Below are 22,007 nucleotides of genomic sequence, written 5' to 3' on the forward strand. Positions count from 1 at the left end.
ATCTTACACGTGTGCAGATTCCTAACCTATCGGCAACTCGAAGGATCCGTCCTGAAGCAAAACCCCCCAGATTAGGAGGGGAGGAGGAGGAGAATGTTCATAAACTGCGGGACTCGAAATATGCGCTGTCCCTAACGCTGGAGACCTGTCCCACCCCCCTGAGGGCAGGCCGGGCCACAGGTTTGCTTGAGCCGATGACATGCGAGGGGCCGGATGAAGGTCCCCCCTCGGAGGGGGCTCTGCCTCCGAGCCGAAGCAGAAGGAACCATCATATTGCTCTGCCGCCGTTTCTCTTTCCGCCAGGAGACCAGCTGCGTCACCAGGGCCGCCGTCAGCCTGGATCCCAGAGGGACAAGGGCCTAGAGCCCGTCAGAGCCAGTAGCCAATGGTCAGGTAACTCGGGGGAGAAAGGAACCCTAGGATGTTGCAAACCACGAAGGTCTGGGGCAGTGTCATTGGTTCCTGGAGTGTAACGCAGCTGACTGATACGAAGCCACATTCTTCCTAATGCAAACCTGCCAACAACCTACACAGTCAGCTAAATAAATCACCTACATATGTGTGTATATGTATACACCCACACACGTAACTGTATGTGATACATTATAATATATACAAATACATATGCATCCCTACAATAAAACGATGTATACGCTGGCACAGAAAAATATTCTCAATATGCTGTTAACTTTAAAAGGCAGAGTGTAAAATAGTCCTGCTGACAAAGGATTCGTCCCTGGAATATTTTTTAAAATCTATAAATCGATAAGAAAAAGATCATTTATCACACACACACACCCCCACGGGCAAAGGAAATGAACTTGCAGTCCCCAGTGGAGGAAACCGGAAGACAACAGACGCTGACAACGTGTCGGACCTGGCCGGAACTCAGGAAAAGGCGAACTGAAACAATCACGAGACGCTATTTCACACTCATCAGATGGTAAAACGGCAACGTCTGACCCGTACGTGCTGCAGAGACGCGGGGCAAAGGAGCTGCTTTGTTCCTGCAGCAGGGAGAACAAACTCGGGGGTCAACCCAACAGGATCGGGGAGCAGGCGGGCTGCAGCACTGCGTCTGCGGGGCGTCAGCCTGTCCGAAGGGGCCCCCTCTCCAGGTGCGCTCCTGCTGGCTGTCTGGGAGCAGCCGACGCCGTTACCTCGCAGGCCCTCCTCAGAGACAGTCTAGACCAAGGCTCTCACACACATTTTGACTAAGGATTTTGAAATGAAACCTTGCCCAGATCCTCAGTAAAGCACAGGCACGGGGGCTGCCGGCAGGCAGAGCAGCCCCGCCCCAGCTCCTTACTCCCCAGCCACCCCCCCCCCCCCCCCCACCTCCAGGCCTCTCCCTCTCTGGTCCCCGGGACCCCCCCCCCCCGTGGCTCCTCTGCAGAGCGGTCAACAGCCTGCAGAGAAGTGCCCTCTGGGGAACAGCTCAGCCACGAGTCCAAGGGCAGGAAGTACGACAGGTGGCGGGGCTCCTCCCGTCGTGAGAACAGGTGACCGGGCTCCCCCGACAAGCCCTGCAGAGGGCACTCCACCGGCACAGGGACGAGCTCAGCCGGGGGGGGGAGGGGGGTGCCCACCACGATGTGGCAGCTGGTTTCTCTCCAGGTCCACAGAAGACTGGGAACATCGGCCGGGAGGAGGAAGGAGCAGCTGGAGAAGACGCAGGGCCTGGAACCGAGGAGGAGACGGGAAGCGGGACACAACCCACGGGAGCTCACGAAGGCCCGGGGTGCTGGGCGAAGGGCCGGCGGTCTCGGCTCCCCGAGTGCGGGGGGGTGGGGGGGCCGGAGACCACCCCTGAGAAGGCAGGGTGTCCCCCTCCGCTTTGCCCCTGGCTGCAGCACAGCCTCGGAAAAGGTGCTGGGAGCTCATTCCCCAGCTGGGAAACTCACTTCTGTGTCCTTCCAGCCCACGGAGATTTCCTGCGTGTGTCCTGGGTTCAGAAATGGGGTGCAGCGCGGAGGTCCCAGCCTGTGCCTGAGACCTCAGGCGGGAGGACAGGCGGCAGGAGGGGTGCCCGCTGGGTCCCGGGCAGCAGGCAGGGCATGGGCAGAGCTGGGGAGGCCGGAGGGACCGGCTGTCCGAGGCTGGGGCCAGGGGCACCTGGAGAGCGGCGGGAGAGGTGGGCGAGAGCCCAGGCGCAGAGGGCCAACTGCTGTGTATGCCGAGTGAGGGGACAGCCACGGAGAACCTGGACCCGGCCTGCAGGGGGCGCTCAAGGAAAATGCCTCCTCCTTGCCATCTCTTGAGTAAGCTGAGGAATCTCTTGGACGCACCATCACTTAAATTAACCAACCCCGTACAGGCTCCTTAGCTGAGCACTCTCCTTGCCAGAGGCTACGGGCTGAACGGTGTCCCCCCACACTCATAGTCTTCACATCCTCCTGACCCCCGGGGGGGCCTCAGAATGCAGCTGTATCTGGAGGCAGGCTCTTCACGGCGGTGGTTCAGTTAAAATGGGGTCATGTGGGTGGACCTGGTCCGACCTGACCAGCGTCTCTCTAAGAAACCAGGACACACGCACACACAGAGGGACGGCCGTGTGAGGACACAGCCGGGAGGTGGCTTCCTACCAGCCAAGGAGAGAGGCCCCAGAAGGACCCAGCCCTGCCGACGCCCTGACCTCAAACCTCCAGCCTCCAGGGCTGCGAGAGAGGAATGTCTGTTGTTTAAGCTGCCGAGTCGGAGCAAACACTGAGAATGGCATGTAGTTAAGTGGCGTACCCAGCACCAGGTGGGGAGGGGAGGAGGGGACCCAAGGCCCCCAGCCCCTCCAGAGCCAATGCAGCATCCCTCTCCTTGAAAGACGAAACCAGAACATGCCTGTGAAGGCATTCCGTAAACGGGAAGCAGTGTCCTGGAAGTTCAGGACGGACCATCTTTCCTGCTGGTCAGAAGTGTCTAGACTGGGACCTTCCAGCAGGTCTCCCCACCTCCCCCCGACCCCGTCCCCCATGGTACCCACACAAGACCCTCATCACACACGGGACCACTCCGAGAAAGAAAACACTTCTTGCTCAGAAACGGCACAAAGTCAGGTCTTTGATTCAAAGAGACAAATCAAAAGGACCAAGATTTAAATAACAGGAAGTGTTTCTGAGGGTGGAAGACCACGGGCGCAGGGGAGGGAGGGCACCCGTCGCTTCTGCACCTCTCCCTCCTGCACCCTCGGGCTCACTGTGCCCTCGGCCCCTCGCCCCCCGCTCCCCTCCCACCCCACAACAGGGCCTCGTGCCGCCACTTCGTGCAGGAAAGACGGGGCAGGTCTGGGGCCGAGGGGATGGGGCCGGCGTCAAATGCACGCGGTGAGAGGGATTGTTGACTCAAGAGTTCCTGCAGCCGGGAATCTGGCCTGCGTGGGGGCGGGTCTAATGGCCGGGGGTGGGGGGCGGTGGGAAGGGGGGCTGTGCTGCAGGGAAACCGTGAGGTGATGAGGAAGAGACCATCCTCGCCGGGAGGGAGGTGCCGCAGGGCCGCCTCCGTCTCCGGGCCTTTTCCAGCTTCTGCCGACCGCCCGCCCACATCTCTAGGCTTGTGGCCCCTTCCTCCACCTGCAGAGCCAGCAGCAGGGATGCATCCCCAGCCCACTCTAAGTCACAGGGCCAGGGGACCCACACAGTGGCATTGGCTCCACCCAGACAATCCAGGGTGCTCCCCCCAGAGGCAGCTCCGCAGTCTCACAGGGCAAAGCCCTTTCCGTCTGCGGTGACATGGTCACGGATCCAGGGATTAGGTCATGGAGACTCTCGGAGGCCCTCAGCCTGCCTGCCACACGGCAGGCACGGACAGAGATGCAGTCCCCGAAGCCGGGGCGGTGGCTTTCGGCCTTGGGGGTGCACAGAGCCCCAGGCAGCTCCCAGGCCTCCGGAGGCTCACCCTCGTGTCCCTGGTACAGGAGACGTACAGGATGGGACCAGGAAGCTGCACTTAGTGAATAATCTTTCCATTAACCCCCCACAGGCTCAACTGCCCGGGACCAAAAGCGTGCGGGTGGGGGCGGAACTGGGATCTCGGTCGACAGACCCCACTGAGCAACCTGTTCCAGGCTGGAGCCACGCCCTCCGGTGTTACCGCCACTTGGGAGCTGTGGCCCCTCGGAGAAGGCACTCAGCCGTACCCCCCTCCTGCCACGGCACGCCAGGCCAGGCCAGGCCATGCGTGAACAGCGCGAGGACAGAAATGGCCTCCACTGGAGTCTCTTTAGACTTCCTAAATCTAACAGGCCATTACGAATGAAGCTTCTGTGACATGAGTCAGGAGATGAAAAGTGACGGGGCTGGCGTCAACCATAAATCACCCCCTTGCTCTATAAATACAGCAAGTCGTTAGTGTCCACGCCATCTGCAGAGAACGCAGCCCGAGAATCCAGTTCGGCTCCGAGCAGCGCCATTCGCTGGCTACCAGAGCAAGACGAGGCTCTTAGCCAGAATTAAGTCCTGGCTGAAGGTGAGCGTATTCACACCCACAGATGACTCTGGGAAACTGGCGCCTGCACAGTCTTAAAATAAAGATGAATCAGAAAAAAAAAAACAAAACTGAGCCCCGACATTAACAAAATAACTAATATGGGTAAAGAACTCGAATATACAGGAGCCTGCATCATCCTCGTGACAGCCACCCCGGGCCGGCACCATCGGCACGCAAGCCAGCCAGGGAGCTGAGAAGTTTACGGAACGTGGAGGGCCCCCGGGCCCCCAAGCAGGCAGACCGCCAGGGCCCGACCCCTCCACGGGTCACTGCGCAGGGCTCACAGAGGCAGCCTCGTGTTTGGGGGTAACAGAACCAGCACCCACAAAATGCACATTCTGGAATCCCGTGACACGATCTGGAACAATGCAAAGTATCTCCCCAACCCTTCACCATGGCCGCACCTCCCCAAGAGGGGAACCTGGGTTCCCGGCTGACTCGGGGGTCGGGGGGGGGGGGGGGGCGGGCCGGCGCCGGCCACAGGCTGGAGGGCCCTGGGGCCGCAGGGAAGACGCATCCTGGACGGCTGCCCCCTGGGCGTGCCCGACTCCCTGGGAGATGCTGCGGCCCAGAGGCTCTGGCACCCTCTCCCTCCGAGATACGGGGCCCACGGTTGAAGTCAGGGTCAGCGCCGTGGGCGCCGGCGGCCAGGGCCAGGCGCTCGTGCAGCAGCCTGGCAGAGAAGGGCTCCCAGAGGGGCCGACGCCTGGGGCCGAGCCGAGGGGACAGCTGAGACGACGGAAGCGCCCCGATGCGTCTGGGCGATGGCGGCAGGCCAGCCCAGCTGGAACAAAGGGTGGACACGGGGCAAGAGGCCACGGTGGCCCGAGGCCCAGGCCGGGAGCCCGGAGCATCTGTCCGCCAGCGCCAGCCAATTCCACGGTGTTCGCGGAGGGGGAGGGGCCAGTGCTCCACAAATGACCCAATCTGTGTCAAGTGACACTGCCCCAGTCGTCCCCCGAGGGAGAGGCCACGTGGCTCACGTCCGGGTCGGAGCCGCCGCGGGGAGGGCTGTGAGCCCCTTACACAGGCTCAGCGCCCCCTGTCCTCTCCCTGCCCCCCCAGCTTTGAGTTGGCCGACCCCACCTGACCCCGACCGCCACCGCCAGAGAGTGGCCAGTCGAAGTTTATGAAGAGGACCGACACGGGGCCCCACCCACCACTTCCCAGCCTGAGGATGAGGAGGATGACGGGCCAGCGGCCTCCCACACACACTGGGACCCACGCCCCACCCCCGCAGCGCTGTGCGGGGCTGACCTGCCCGCGCTCACTCCTGACCCCTGGCCAGTGGCCCCGGGAGGCAGACTCATGCCCTCTGCCCTGACTTCAGAAGCGACCCCTGGAGACCATGGCTGAGGCGATACCCTTTACACCCCCAACGTGGCCATCCCCCAGTGCAGACCGCCACCCCCTGGGTGTGTTCCGTGCAGGATACGCTCCGTGGGCACCGAGCAGGGGCCGGTCCCGACACCGAGCCACCGCCGAGAGGACAAATGGCGGCCCGTGGCACACACCCCGCCTCCGATGTCAGCGCTCCGCACTCTCCTGGGCCTCTGGTCCAGGGGCACACTCAGGCCGCTCTGCAGCAGGTCACAGGTCAGGGCAACACCCACGTCCTGCGTGGGGTTTCAGACCGCCCCCCACGGCCTCATCACAGCCCAAGCCCTGCACCTCCCAAAGGATGGGTCTCCCGCAGCAAGGACCCCGAGTGCAGCCCCCCTACAGGCACTAATTAGCGATTCGGCAGGACGGGGGCCAGGCCGGGCCACGCCCGAGCAGACGGTCCTGGCCCTCCCCCGGCTGGAAGAGCAGACACAAACCGGACCCTGGCAGTTCCAGCTCCTGACCCCCTGAAACCCGGGCCGGGGGGCGGGGGGTGGGGGTGTTGGGGGCCTGCGATGGATGAAGAGGGTGCGGGGACAGCCACCCCCGGCCGGCCGGCACCCAGGAGCCCGCAGCAATCCTGGAGTGGCCGCCTTCACCCCTGAGACCTTGGCTGGTGGCCGTCTGAAACCCAGGGTCCCCGGCTGTACAACAGTTCCGGCCCCAGGAGAAACCCTGGGGACAGGTGGTGACCGCAGCTAAAGGGTTAGAGGCGCTCCCAGTCTAACCCAGCAGACCCCTGCACGCGCCCCAACCAAAACAAACCTGAGCCGGGCTGTTATTCAGCACCGCTCACTAGCCACGAAGAAGATACAGAACACAGATCACCTTCGTCAGAGGTCCGCTGAGACCACGGGCTGCCTCCCGGCAGGCCCGCCAGCAGCCCCCAAACTCGGGGCCGCGGTTCCTGAGAAGGGCTGAAGGGCCCTGTCGCACTCACAGCCGCAGAGCGGGCCTCCCAGAGGCGAGGAAACTGAGGCAGGGGGGTCAGCGCCTCTTCAGCACCCGGACCAGACTCCAGAGAGTTCCACCCCCAGCAGAGAGAGGCGGTGGCGCCCGGAGCCCGGAGCCCGGGCCGAGCCCAGGAGGAACGGCTGAACACCAGACCACTCCAGATAGTGCCGTCGTCATGGCGACCGAAGTCTTAACAACTTTGGCATTTCCACAGCCTTGAATTGATCCGGTTCTCCAAATTAACATCACAATGGAACAGTATTTGCATTTAATTCATTTTAATTGGCTTTTACATAACAACAGGGTGAGTGAGATGTGAAGAGCGGGACCCTTAAAACAGCAAGATGAGAGCTCATAATTTAAAATTTCCGTGTTTGGAAGAATTCTTCAGTGACTTCCTGGGAGTGTGTTTTGCTTCTGTTTTTTTTTCTGAGAAGACAGCGGGCCCTTCTGCGTGTTGAGAGTCGCGGCTCACACATTGTTGGTCATCGCACTTTAAAATCAAAGGCCGGAGTGGCGGGGCCGTCAGCTCGAGGCGAGGGAATGGGGTGCACACAGGAAACCCTGGCCGGGAGCCGGCCCTCGGGAGCGGCGTGTCGAATGAATAAACACAGGCCGGTCCTCCGATCTCGGCCAACGTGTGTGCCGCACCTGGCGCCAGGTCCACGCACGAGGTTTCACCGTTTTCGTCGTGAGTGAGGTGCGGCTCCTAACCACAGAGGGCGGCACCCTTATCCGGGAGGGTAAGGGGTGCTGGTAGGAGGGGAGGGAACTCCCCGGGGAGCCAATGCCTGTCCCCGCCTCGGTCACCCAGCACCCCCCACAGTCCCACTGAACCCCCACCTCCCGCCGGGGCCAGGTACAATCCTGAGGCGGAGCCCCGCGCAGGACGGAGGGATGGAGGGACGGAGGGACAGACGGGCATGTCTGGTCTCTGCCCACGGGAAGAGAGGCGTGTTTTTTTAAAGCCACTCCCCCTGAGAGGTGCTGTGACGCTGACGGTCGAGTACAGGTGCGCAGGGCACAGGCAGGGAACAGGGACCAACCGGCAGAAGCAGCCCTGCCAGCAGAAGGACCAGCACGTGCCGAGGCCCAGAGGAGTCGAAGGGTGGCAAGGAACTGCCCATCAGCGCAGTCTGGATGTGGGCGTGGGGGAATGACGAGGAGGGGAGGGTTGGTAAGGGAGGGCCGCAGGGAGGGCCCTGCGGGCGGAGCTGGGCACTGGACCTTGTCCTGGCAGGCCAGAGTGGACAGCACTGAGCAGTGCGAGCGAGAAGGCTCCTGCCGGATCTGCCCGAGCCATGGACCCGGGCGGGGCAGGGGGCTGCAGACTCTGGAGACCGACGACCAGAACGCAGGCAGGTGACGGTGAGGGTGGCGCAGGTGCGGGCGGAGAGGCTGGGATCGGCCCGGGATCTCGATCTCCACGGCTAACTCGGAGACCAACTAGATGGGCCGGAGGGAAAGGGACACTGAGAAGGGGCCACAGCGTCTGCCAGCCCTGCCCATCCGTGTGTGTGTGTGGACAGTCACGGTGGCTGGGGGACACCTGGGAAACTCGGTTTGGACGCTCCATCAGCGTAAGACCCAACAAGCGTGGCTGAGACCAGACGGGGCTTTCTCTGTGCCCCGGGCTCGGGCGGCGGTTCCAGAACGCCATCAGAAACCCAGTCTTCTCCCGCTCCACCGTCCTCCCCACGTGACTTTCAGCCTCGCGGTCTCAGGCTGGCTGCCCGACTTCCAGAAATCACATCTGCCTTCCAGGCAGGCGGACGATGCACGGGCCTCGAGCCTTCCGCCTTGGGACTCGGGCTTCTTCTTCGAGGAGGGAGCCCGCACAGGAGCGCAGCCAGCGCTCTGGAACTCACTGGGCTCTCCCGGCTGGACAGTGGAGCCTTCGGTCATCGGCCTCAGGGTGGGGGGGCCCTCGACTCGCTGTCCCCCGGGCCTGCTGTCCTCCCGCCCAGCCTCCCCGGGGCCGACTCCCTCATTTCTCTCCAGACTCTGCTCCAATGTCACCGCTGCACGGGGCTTTCTCCGACCGCCCTGTTCAGTGTTCCACACTCACCCACCCCCATCTAGTACCCCTGCCCAATTCACTGTTCCCACGGTCTTACACCGTCTAGGTCTCACTACCTGGGACCCACATAACCGACTTCCTGAGCGGACCGCCCGCTGCTCCCAGCGATGGAGATGGCAGGACTTCCGCCTGGGCCGCTCTCAGCCCGGGGCAGCAGGGGGGAGCTGAGTGAGCGAGCGAGCGAGCGAAGGCAGGAGAGCAGCTTCCCCTGCCTGGGCATTCTCTTTCCAGGCCCCGTCTCTGCTTTCACAGAGACTATTCCATGCACAGCCCCCGCCCGTGGGAGGGAGAGGAAAGATGAGGGCCACGTTTGGGAGCCTAGGCAGCAGTATGCCGGGAACAGCAGGTGGCCAAGAAGGCCCGGGGGGCTTCTCGGTGGAGGCGATCCCTGGGCGAGGCTGGGAGCTGTGAGGGCGATCTGAGGCGGGGCAGGGGACCGGGTGGGCTAGCGCACGTCCCTCTCCCCAAAGGATGGCGCCGAGGACCACGAGGAGCTCTCGTTCCCACGTGGCCCAAACCCAGGGCCCACCCTGGGGCGTGCTCTGCCATCCACGACCAGCCCCCTTAGCTAGGCACAGTCAGAGGCGGACAAGTTAGTCCCCAACAGTCTTGCACTCCAGGTCCCCACCCTACCCCACCCCTCTGGCCCTCCGGTCCCAACAGAGGTGACCACACCTCGGGCTGTCATCCAGGAGGCAGTTTCGGGGAGCTGCTTGCTCAGTGCATGCTCGGATCTGAGCCACGCTGGCTGTATCCGAACAGGTGTTTTCAACCAGAGCAGCTGGTCCCCGGGCCGCGCAGGCTGCTGATGCCGGTGCCGGTCCCTACGTTTGCACAGCATCTTGGGGTCCACGGGAGGTCTGGAGCTGCTGCACAGCGGTCCTGGAGGCAGGGTCTGTGGTCCCCACTCGACAGACAGGGAAGCAGAGGGGCCCAGGTGGTGCCCAGGCAGACCCCAGGGACCCGCACGGAGAAGGTGACGGTGGTGCCCCGGGAAGGGAGCTGGACGGGGACAGAGGCCACCACGGTGCCCTCTGTCCCCAGCAAGAACGGTCTGCTCCTGTCCACCAGACAGTGAGTCCGGCGGTCCAGCACCGAGAAGAGCTCTCTCCGGTCTGCGGCTGGAGCTCACGGGGGCTGTGTGCCATCTGCACCCAGGGCGCCGGGGGCGAGGCGGGTGCTCTTGTTTGGATCACAGTCTCCTCTGCGGGGAGAGGCCCAAGCCCGCCTGTCGGGTCACGGTGCGCACAGAGGCTGGGGTCTGCCCCCCTTCTCAGGCCGCCAACGCCCGGCTCAGCCAGCAACCCCGCTCTGCACCCACGTGCAGCCCCTTCGGGCTGCGAGGAGCCTGCCCGGGTCCCCACCCCTCAGCAGGCCTGTGCGGCACCAGCGCCCGGTGGAGGGGCTGCCGGAGACCCCTGCCTGTGACAGACAGCAGGCAGGAGGGGAAACACTGGGCGACGTGCCTTTTGCTGATGAACTGCCTGCAGAGACGCTCAGGGCAGGAGGAAGGGGGGAGCCCAGCACGGCACCCCCAGCAGCTAGCGCTGCGGGCACGCCGTCTCCGTGGGCCAGAGGCCGCTGAAACCCAGCTGGGTGGAAGGAGAAAGGGAAGCGCCCCAGGTGTCTGACAGGCCCGGGTGCACAGAGCTTCCCACTCAGCCGACCCTCGAGTGACTGCCTCTGGAAACCATCAGGCAGGGCGGGGCCCGAGAACAGGCACGGACAGGGGGTTCAGTGCGTACATGTACGAGAGGCAGCCTGGGGAAGCACTGTTCTGTCTCCGGGCAAGTGTCCATGAATGTTCCGAACAGATGCAACACAATAGCTGGTGAAGCACCCCCCCCCCCAACAAGGCCCGGGCCCGCCCCCAGGACCTCGTGGGGAGTTCTGGGCCTCCGGGCAGCCAGTGGTGTCCGCCGGGGGGTCACATCAGCCCACGGCCCCTCCTTGGGTCCGGCTGTCTTGCCTGGGTCACACCCATAACACAAGCTCCACTAGGCCAGGGCCCCCAACCGTCCTGCCCACCGCGTGCCCCGGGCCCAGAGCAGGCTCGGTGTGCCCCGTGTAACCGCTGACCACATGGGCGGTCACCTCGCCGGCACCAAGGAGAGCCGCAGCCCTGGCTTTATTAAAATAGTTCGCTCTGCTCGCAGTGCCGGGGAGGCGCTCCCCAGGGGCACGGTAAGTGTTCTGGCAGGAAAGGCGGGTTGCGCTAATAGTTAAGCAAACAGAGCAGAGGGCAAAACTATGTCACCCACCACTCTTAGGTCAACACAAACATATGACCTTCGTTTAGGAAAATTTAACTCACGCCTAATTTCAGACGTGCCCCGTACAGGGAGGCGTGTCTTTTTCTGGGGCACCTGGGAGACCCGGGTCCCCGCAGGGCCACGCCCAGGCTCCCTGGTAACCTCCCCCGCCCCCAGCAGCAGAGCCCCCCCCGTCCTGCTTCCGCTCGGAATCCTGCAATAACCCGAGGCCCCGGCTCCCAAAAAGAACGATTTTGAACATGGGAGTCACACTGATTTCTTAAAATACAGTTTCCTGATGAGGAAGATCCTGAAATAATTCACAAGATGTATACGGAATTTTGCCGACAACTGCATTTCTCTCTTAAGATCATAAATACGGGCGGCAAACTATAAAGATGTGATTTTTTTGTTGTTGTTAAATTTCTCATCCAAGAAACTGTAAGCAATCGCTGACCTAATAGCAAAGGCAGCCCATGGTTTTTCATATCTCACGGAGATATTATGGGCCTGGAGAGGCAGCCCAGTCCCCAAGCATCTCCCTCCTTCATTTACCCCGAAATGAATCTCTCGTATTAGCCAATTTCTCCGATGGCTGACCTCGTTTCCAGCACCTTCCCGCTGCCGACTCAATATCCTGGACTCAGATTAAACCTCTGAAAAATGACGGGAATAACAGCCTAAGAAGTCTTGGGAGGGAAGTCTCCACGAGTCAGGAGTGGCTCTAATGAGAGCCCAGGTGGCCCTGCTGACCAGCCGCTCCACGGTCCATCAGCCCCGTGTCGGCCCCCTGGCCACCCCAGGTCAGCCCAAGGGTCACCCCAGGGGTCAACTCCATGTCCGTCCGGTATCCACTCCAGGTCGGGAGCAGAAGCTGCACAGCGACAGGAGACAGCCCCCCCCAGCCCCCTGCCCCGGGGTCCTGCAACTCACGGGGGCCAAAGACAAGCAGTCTCGCCCTCGGGAGGTCATAAGGGAAGACAGGGGTGGGGGACGGGCGAAGTTATTTTCAGGAAGGGAGCTGAAAACCGTCAGCCTGAAGGACGGACAATAAGGAGATTACGCCTGGAATCGGGCCACTGCGTGAACACTGGCGCTGACAAACGATGAAAGCAGGGGGCTGCTGGCACCAGGACATCCAGTCACCTCGAGAAAATACCCCAGGTGGCGCTGGCTGGTGTGGCTCAGTGGACTGAGTGCCAGCCGATGAACCGAAGGGTCACGGGTTCGATTCCTGGTCAGGGGACATGCCTGGGTTGTGGGCCAGGTCGCCACTTGGGGACATGTGAGAGGCAACTGTATCTCTCACACATTGATGTTTCTCTCCCTCTCTTTCTCCCTCCCTTCCCCTCTCTCTAAAGATAAACAGCCCTGGCTGGTGTGGCTCAGCGGATTGAGCACGGGCTGAGAACCAAAGGGTCATGAGTTCGATTCCCACTCTGGGCACATGCCTGGATTGTGGGCCAGGTCCCCAGTAGGGGGTACATGAGAGGCAACTACACATTGGTGTTTCTCTCCCTCCCTTCCTCTCTAAAAATAAATAAATATAATCTTTAAAAATAAATAAATGAATGAAAATTAAAGAAATAACATAAAATACCCAAGGCTAACAAGGCACGGGCCACAAAGGCTCCTTCCAGGTCCAGAAACACAGAAAATGCCCAAATCCAAGCACACACACAAAAAAGAGGAAACACCGTCTGGGCCAAATACTAACCCTACCCTCTGCCATGTTGAAACGGGGAATCTCTCGGAAGAGAGAGGACATTTTTCTTCATGTCGCTGTTAACAGGGTTACTCACTATTGAATGTAGATGAGATTAACAAATCCTAATGATGCAAAAAAAAAAAGTTCTAATGGTGCATCATGATCATTTCCTATCAACCCCAATCATCCCAAGTACGGACTGTGCGGGTGGGTTCCAGCCAGTCTGACCACAGAAAGCCTTCGCCAGGCAAACAGAGGGAGTAAACACAGTTATCAGAGGCTGTGATCTCGGGCTCCTCTTAAAAGCTTGCTTTCCCCTCCTAATTGCACAAGTCCTACATTCCCAATGGTGAAAATTTAGAACGCAGAAAAGCACGGAACAGCAGGAAAGGGAAACCGCGGTCCCATCAGAATCAGCCCCCAGCAGCCCGTCATCCGGTACATTTCCTTCCCGCCCCCTTTCTCTCCCGCACAGAAGTGAAATGAAACTCCCCAGTCCCACCCCTGCCCTCAGCCCCACAGTCCGGAGAAATGTTTCCACTGCGGATTTTCAACTCCTCCAGCCAACACCTGCCACCTACGAGCCTACTGGGACAAATGGACCCATTTTAAACAATTCTTCAATCTTCGTTAAAAAGACCACTTTCAGGGGAAATCTGGTCAGGAGTTTGCACAAAGGCAGATACTTCTGTCTGAAAATAGTACAATGAGTACGCCCTCGTTCTGGCTTCTCTCTAATTCCCCAGGAGTCCAAACCAGGAAGTTCAGGCCCCAGGTTTCGGAGGTCACCAGCGGTCAGACCTCCCAGAAAGAGCAGAGTTGCATCATCACAGGGGGGAGGTGACGCCCTCTGCCCTCCGCAAGGGTTTGGCTCGCTGGTGTCTCCCTTTAAAGGAGCGGTGGGCAGCTGCTACACCGAGCTGGGGACGTCGAGTTTCCGAAGTCAGCCCGGCCACCAGCCTCCTTCCGAGCTGCCCAGGAGCTCACCGCCCTCACTGCCGCGCCCTCTGCCCTCCGCCCTCCGCCCTCGGCCTCCTCGGAGCTCCACCAATCTGTCCCTCCACGTTATCAGTTTCTGCTGAATGAGGATGTCAGCTCCTAACATGGCCGTTACTAAAGCGTCCGTGTTTCCTAAGAGGTTCACTCTTTTAATTTTTCTGCAGTCCGTTCAGCTATGAAAACTCTCTCTCTGCTTTAGGTTGGGTGCGCCCTGTCACTCAAGTGCACATTTCAGACATTTGCGCTGAGTTGTCGAGCGGACCGAACGCGGAGGTTATTAGCCCAGAGCTCCCTTGCACGAAGGAGGAACCTGAGATGTGGCCATAAAAAGCCACCCATGCCCAGTGAAAGCCAGACATCGATGACGGGACAGGGTCAGTCCCCAGCCCCTCCAGCCTCGCGGGCTTCCAGACCGCTGCCCTGCGGTTGCAACGCGTGCGCAACGCCCCCTCGCCACTGGGCCAGGGGCGCGGAGAACAGCGCTCATGCGCTGACCCGCCCCCCACACGTGTGCAGGTCCTCCCAGCAGGCCCCTCCGTGCAGACGTCCAGGCTCCCGCGGGCAGGGCTCCGTCCTCCCTCCTCTGTCTGCTCAGGGTTCTGCTCAGGCCTCAACAGATCGGGGGACGCCCCCCGCCCCCGCGTGGGTAAGCGTGGTCTCCGGGACTCCGCCCACTGCTTCAAGTGCCAACCCCTTCCCGAGACGCCTCGCGGACACGCCCAGAAGCAACGTGGGCCAGCTCTCTGGGCGTCCCCGAGCCCAGGCAAAGTTGGCAGATAAAATTAACCACCACAGCTGGGATTTTCCAAGAATCTTCCAGATCATTCTCCTGAGGCCACTTTCGGTGTGACATCATCCACCCGTTCGGGTTCCCCCACCCTAGCTGTCTTCCTGTCCTAACTGCCCTCACGACCCCCTCCCAGTATGCCTGCCCCCCTACCCCACCCCCACCCCCCACCATCCCACCCCGGCCGCATCAGCTAATAGGAACCGGGCTCTGTGAGGCGGCGGCCCACGGGGTGGGAGGGGATGCGGAGACTGGGTGCTGATGCTGGTGCCGCCGGTGGTGCCGCCGGTGGTGGGAGCTGGTGAGGATGAGGGTGAGGGTGGTGGTGATGGTGAGAGTAAGGATGAAGGTAAGGGTGGGCTGTCCTGGAAAGCCAGCAACCGGCCCGGGACGAGACACAGCGGGAAGGCGCTACAGGCCACGGGGAGACCTGGGCACAGCTTGGCGTCCCTGACAGGGAGCACCTGGACGCCTCACCTGGGCGGCACCTCCCTCCCCCCCACGCCCACCATCGGTGGTGAAGATGATTCCCAAAATCACACGTGTCCGTTCGCCTCACTGCCAGCTCTGAGGACAGTCGGCCCGGCCAGGCTACTTTCGGGTCAGGCGCGCGCACATCACCAAGAACACATGCCAATAAAAGCAGCAATTCCGCACCCCGTCCCCAGACAGAAAGAAGGAAGGAAGAGCACTCTCCCGGGAATAAGAAGGGATCAAACGCGCCCAGAGCCCGGGCCTTGGCATCTGCCTGAGGCCCGTTCCCACCTTTACTTACTGGGCAGGAGAAAGACACCGGGGAGTCAGAAGACGAAGCAGCCGCCATGTCTCGTCTCCCACCCCTGGACGCAGGCTGCCCAGGCTGCGTAACCGAGCATGGGATGGGCACTGCCCGACTGACGGATTTTTAATAAAGTCTGGTCCCTGCCACTGCCACCCCACGCTTCGCGCAGGGGAGAGGGAGACAGGGAGAGGGAGGGGGAGAGGAAGGGGGAGAGGAAGGGGGAGAGGGAGAGTCTGAAGTCCTGCCCGCCCACGGCCAGCCTCTGCGCTTCTGGACATCCCACGCTCGCTCGCCCGCTCCGCCGGGAGTGACTCTCCAGCCACACACATAAATACAGAAAACGGCACAATGCTGAAAATGACTTTTTGAAACCCTAGCGATTGATTCTGAGAGGTTCTTGCTTCTCTCCAAAACTGGATTGCAGAGCAGCAAAGAGAAAGGATGGGAGGAGGAGGGGAGGGAGCTGTCGCCAATTCCATTTTCTGGAAACGTCTGTGGAAGGCACAGGAAGGCGGCAGAGACCTGAGCATTTGGCTGCCGGTGGGGGGAGGGGAGCGGGGGGCGGGAGGGGGCCTCTGGGATCACACACCACTGCGCAGACCCGAATCCTTCCGCCGCTCCCGGGAGTCCCGGTGGCCCGCTGGCACGCACGCACCCAAACTTGATCGACGCCTTCCGAACGCTTGGGGAGGGTGGGGGGATGAGAGGTCTGGGCCTCCTTATTTTGTGCTTCCCCAAGTTCAGGGCCACTTCGTCCAGGACCCTGAGAGATGTTCTTCGGGATACGGGAGCTGTCACAGCCCGACCCAGCGGCTCCCGGACTCCGCGCGGCGCCCCTCCCTGGCTCGCTTCCAGGGCCCGCGAAGCCCACGCATTCACAGACTCTCACATCAGACGCCTCGCTACTACACTCTGGGTCAAAACATGCCTGGAACTCCCTGCGTCTGAAAAGAAATACTTAGGGACAGAGGACGCCCTGCCCCCCACCCCACACCCCCAAAAAACATTTCAATAGCCAATAGCAGCCACCACCGTTTGCTGCAGCTAGGTGAGCAGCCAGGCGCCGCTGGACACTCTGCCTCCGACCTCAGGGGAGGGACCACGAGGGGGCGGCCAGAGCCAACCCTCTGCGCGGGGGCCGCAGGGGGGCCTGCCTTTCTTCTCTCCCCGCTCAGACTCCGTCCGGCCCCCTCCCAGACACCTGCACCCGTCCTGGCTGTCAGCACGGCGACGGCCTCCCGGGAGGCCCCGGACCTAGTGGGGGTGGGCCTCCTCCCCACCCCGCTGCAGCACCTGCGGGGCTGGACAGACTAGTCCCACCTGAGGCAGGGAGGAGGCCAGGGCCCAGCTCACCAAGGAGCAAGGCACACAGCCGCTCTTCGGAGGAATGCTTCCTGAGGAGAGAATCGACTGGGGGGGTGGGCGACAGGCTGGGGGGGTGTGTTGAGTGAGACGACAAAACCTATTCAAACACTGACCACAGGACTCCATGACTGCAGCGAAGGGCGGCGAGAAGGCTTCGCTCCTGGAAGAGGGGGCGTGGGGCTGGGGGGAGGGGTGCAGGGATGGGGCGGAGGGGCGGGGCAACAGGGGGTGTGGGCCCATTGGATGGGGCAGGGGCACAGAAACACCCGTGAGAGCGCAGGCCGGGGCGAGCCAGCGAGCGGAGGGGGTCGCCCAGCGCTGTGGGCTGCAGAAGGGTCTCAGAGCTGGGGGCCACTTCGGGGCTCTGCTCGGGGGTGTCCTGGGGGGCTGCGTGGGGGTGAGCGTGGGGACCGCTCTGCCCTGCTCCCCCGAGCCCTCAGCATGAAGCCTGACACAGGGGCATCTCCCCCCTTGCTCCCGGGCACCCAGAGCAAGGCAAGGCTCTGGCCAGGGCAACAGGGTGTGGAGGCTGTGGGGAAGGAAGACTCACTGGCGGGGAGCCCTGCACCCCAAAACCTTCCTCCTGTCTTCAGGATCGCGCAGTCAGCATTGGACAACCCTGGGTGTTCTCAGCCAAGGGTCGGAGACCCACCCCTCGCCCCTCGGGCTTCTCCTCCGGGGAGGCAGGGGGGCTGATGCAGGCAGGTCATGTCCCCCTCCCAACCCCCCACCCCGTCTCCTGGCCTCCTGCCTCCCTGGGCTGCACCTCGGGGTGAGAAGTGCACTCGGAAAACACAGCCCCGGACTCCCAGGCGTGGGGGGCACACTCGGCTTGTAAAGGGGCGTGAAGAGCGCCCCAAGGAGGCCCCTCCGCCGCCCCCAGGTAGGCAGGGAAGGGCCGCGCCGGGAAGAGAGCCTGCGATGTCTCGGAAGGTGTCTGGTTAGCCAGGCCTCATCAAGGCAGAGATTCGACGCTCTGCCTCAGAAATTCAATTATGCCCGAAAGGACAACGCCGAGGCAGGGCCCTCGTAAAGGATTTACTGTGCTTTCCAGATGATTAAAAAGAAATTCTTTAGACTTCCACCTCGCTCACCAGTGCCTAAGAAACGGTCCGCCTGCCAAACGGTATCGATTCCCTGAAGTTACGCGAAACCCTCACGCTGTTAGTTCCCCACCTTTTTTCCTGTGGTTGTTTCCGTGGAAAGGGATTTGAAAGAAACCGTTTTTCCCCGAGGGGCCAGCAGCACTGCGAGAACCCCTCAGCCTGCTCCACGATCCCTGCACACGATGAGAAACTCAGCCCAAAGGGCCACGACCAGGTGCAGGCTTATGTGTGGACTTGAAAACCCTAAAGAATCCCAGCGAGAGGGCGGTGAGCGGTGAATCCCCGGGCAGAGCACGGTTCGAGTCTCCGGCGCCCTTCTTCCCCGAGCGCAATGACATCAGGTGCTACAAACTAGCAAATGACACATAATCCTCCATCAAGTCTGGGCTGGCACCTCATAAATCGGTAGCATTATCCGGCAACAAACAAGTGTGATTTAAGGACTGGCTGGAATGCTGAGTTCTAATACAAACCTGATCCTTATCTCGGTAACGTTGCAGCCGCCAAGCGGCTGACTCTTTGGTGCCAAATAAACTCTGAGGCTTCTTATGAGCATCCTGGGTTACCACTGGTTCATAAATGGGTGCTGTGAATTTGGCACTTTATCACTTAGCAGTGGCAAGGCGAGGTCTCGGAATAAGGGCGGGGGAAGGACCACAGGAGTAAGGAGGAGACAGGCTGCCCGGACGCCAGGCACTCCACATGGCATTTTATGGGAATGGCAACCCTCGGAACTGCGTGTGCGAGGCCCCGGAGGCAGGGGTGCAGCCCTGGGAGATAACACCCCTGCTTCACCTGCATGGAGACTGCATAGCAGCGCCAGGTAGGAATGCACCCGGGTTTGAGCGGGGGCGGGGGGGGCGGGGGGGGGGGAGGCCATTCCTGGTCCCTCCTGACCTCTCACTTGGCACAGCCCTGTGGCCAGAAGACGGCATTAGATAAATTCTGAAGCAATCTGTCCAAGCTTTTACTTCTCCTGGAGTCTCTCCCTAGGAGGTATTATTGGGGATGAATGGATCGTTGGCTAGAGTTTGGGCAAAGCTCTGTGTCTCGAGCCGAATGACCTTCCGGGCATCTGATTCTCGATTCCGAGTCTCCCCAGTGACTACCCCATGCTGGCGTCTGTCCCCCACCTTACAGAAAGCGTCGAGTGGAAGGTCAAGGGGGCAGGCAGGGCTAGAGCTCAGCCCCGGCCCCCACGGTGGGCGCGAGGCACAGCCCCCCGGGCCTTCTCTGTGGCACATTACTCAGTAAAACCTCAAAGCTCAGGGATTACAGGACCTTTCAAAAGTGAAACAGAAATCGAGCTAGGGCCAAAACGCCGGCTTGCTCGAGGCCAAGGGCTGGCTGTAACTAAGGGGAAAGCTACCCAGCTCTTGGTCTCCCCCCTAAGAAAGCCAGACAGATTTTCTTTAAAATGCTACTACGGAATATGATTGTGGGGAAGAGAGTGGGATTCAAAAGCCCCTTCTCTTCCAGGATATAAAGTCATCTTACGAAACAGGCTGCATCCTAAGCGTGCCCCCGGCATCGAGCAGGGTGAAACCTTCGCTCATTCGCTTCCTCCCCCTGCGCCATCACGGCTGAGATTCCTGGTGGAAAACAAACGCCCCAGGAACCAAACCAGAGCCTTCTGCGGCTGTGCCGGGAAAGCCTGCCGCGCATTCCGGCTTCCCTGAGAGCGCCCTCGGAGCACCTGCCTCTGGGAGACGCAGCGGGGAGTCAGAGGCAGCCCCGCCACGGTCCCCTCGCCCCTGCCGGGCCAGCCCAGCTCCGTGTCAAGAGCCTCCTGCGTGGTAAGGTTGGCTGCTCCCTCGGTGAAAGGATATTTGTTGTTCAGACTGGGCAGGGTCCCCAGGAGAAGACACTGGGAAGCCGCAGGGAAGGAACCAGTGGCCTTGGCAGAAGGCGGCTGCCAGATGGCCCCGCAGGGTCTGAGCTGGCCTTTGGCGCTGTTGGCAGGGTTCTCTCCCTGAGAGCGCAAGGCGACGCCGTTAGGGCAGTGGGTAGGCTCACTGAGGTGCAAAGTTACCAGTAACAGGTTTCCGAACTAAGTATTTTTAAAATTAAGGTGTGGCACTAGGCTGCAGGATCCCACGTGGACCCTCGGCCTCCGGCGTGAGCCTGATCAAAGGGAGTGGGCCGGGGGTAGGGTGACCCGAGGGTGTCCAACGGGCAGGCCCAAGGCAGGACTCGCCGCGGGCGTACTGGCAAACACTCTCCTCCAGGGGGAAGCAGGCCCAGCCAGGACGCTCCGGGAGCCGGAGATCCGGCCCCGCCGGGAGCGCCACTTCCACCCCATGGCTGCCAGATTCCACGGGCTGCACGCACTAGGCACTTGTTGAACAAAAGGGCTCCGCACCCTCGCAGGCGCTCCTTGGCCAGAAGCAGGGCCCCAGCTCGCGCGCCGGAGCCTCCGTGGCTGGAGACTGGCCAGAGCGCCGCGCTGCACGCTCCCGCACACCCAAGGCGGCACTGCCGGGAGGTGGGACGCGGCGGCGGCGGCGGCGCCTACCTGCCGAAACTTTCTCGAATCTCGGTGCTTCTCGATTAAGTTAGAGCCGTGAGAGAGGCGCAAAACACGAGAGGAAGGGGAAATGTAAGAGCCCCACCCACGATAAAGAAGAGAATATCTTATTTTAAAAGGAGACCCCCAATTAACGTAGCATCTACTGTGCACCAGATCTATCTTGAGTGCGTTCTCGTTTGAACTGTCACGACAGACCCCGAGGGAGGAACTGCCCCCATTTGGTTGAGAAGCAATTTGCAACCCAGAAAGGTGGGGTGTGGTTGGGGTGTCTGACCCAGGTCGCAGTGCAGGTCCCTGAGACACCAGGGTTCCTAACTCGGGAACAGGGCCAGGGAAGAAGGAAGCGGATGGCCGACATGCCCCCTCCCCCGTCAGAGCGCAAAGATGACCCACGTGGGCCGCGTGGACCTGCCTCCCGGCGGGGCTAGTACAAGCTGCCCCCGAGGCCCGCGCCAACCCCTGGGGATCCCAGCTGTCTCCGCGGGCTCCGCAGCTCCGCACTGCACGGGCCAGCGGGGACAGGGTTGGGAGCGTCGAGCTGGACCGCCCACGTCCACCTCGCCACTCCCGCCCCACGCAGAGCGGCTCGCACTGCACACCCACCCGGCACCAGTCCCCACCAGCAACTGTCCCTGCCACACGATTCCACAAACGCGGCCCAAATTGTGCACACACGGATCCCCACGAGGACACGCCATTCCGGGGACACACCAGCGTCCTGTTACCCACAACTCCACCACACAGAGAAACACAGGCACCCCCCCCAACACACACACACGCGCGCGCGCACACACGTAGAAAGCCCGGTCACAGTGGACGCTAAGGCACACGCCCGCACTCCCGCAGCCAGCAGCCCGCCCCTTCCCTACCTGATTCAGCGCAGGACACAGTCCGCCGGCTTCCCGATCCCAAGTTCGGCGCCGCCGCGCTGAGGTAGGCGCCGGCCGCTGCCCAGGATCAGCGCGCCGAGACCGGGAAGGGTGGCTAGGATCGCCGGCCTCCCTGCGCCCGCAGCCGCCGCACCGGCCCTGCGTTCATCGCCGTCCAGAAAAACAAAAGGAAGCCGTCAGCAAGGGAGGGAGCGAGCCCGTCCGCCGCCTGCAGACGCAGAGGCCCGCCTGCCCGCCCCGGGAAGGAAGGGACGCGAAGGCGGGGCCCAGAGGGGGCCGGGGGCGGGGCCCGCGGCCTGGGGCGGGCGCTCAAGTTTCCTGCGGACCTGCCCCCGCCTCGACCACGCCCCCCACATTAGCCCCGCCCGGGCCCTCGCTTCGGCCACGCCCCAGCTGGTCCCTTGGCGCAGGACCTCTGCACCTTTCCGCACCAGCCCCCGGCTCCTTCAGGCGCATTCTCGGCGGAGCCGCACCCCAGCCCAGTCCGAGCCCCGCCCGATTTCGGGTGAGGGGAGTCCTGCTTCCGCCTCCCAAACCTTTGGCCTCTGGCCCGCGGGTGTGGGAGAGGCCGGGAGGCGGCGCCCGAGAAGAGCCGGCCCTGCGCCAGATCCCCCGCCTCCCGAGGTCTCTGCAGGAAGTGCGGCTCCCGTGGCCCAGAAGGGGAAGAGGCCGAGTCGCCCCAGGCCGCCGGCT

The 22,007-nt window shown here is 62.0% G+C and overlaps 1 protein-coding gene across 2 annotated transcripts in view; it reads right to left on the minus strand.

Moving 5' to 3' along the window:
* Positions 1 to 21,566, minus strand: part of HPCAL1 (hippocalcin like 1) — a 75,791-nt gene extending 54,225 nt beyond the window's left edge. For both annotated transcript variants that reach the window (XM_045844628.1, XM_045844627.1), the window contains exon 1: positions 21,294 to 21,566. The gene's annotated coding sequence lies outside the window, so the exon portion shown is untranslated. The remainder of the gene's footprint in view (positions 1 to 21,293) is intronic.
* Positions 21,567 to 22,007: the final 441 nt, after the last annotated feature.

Source organism: Phyllostomus hastatus, unplaced genomic scaffold (assembly GCF_019186645.2).
Source record: "Phyllostomus hastatus isolate PE091 unplaced genomic scaffold, TTU_PhHast_1.1 phas_contig_402, whole genome shotgun sequence".
NCBI classification, from domain to species: domain Eukaryota; kingdom Metazoa; phylum Chordata; class Mammalia; order Chiroptera; family Phyllostomidae; genus Phyllostomus; species Phyllostomus hastatus.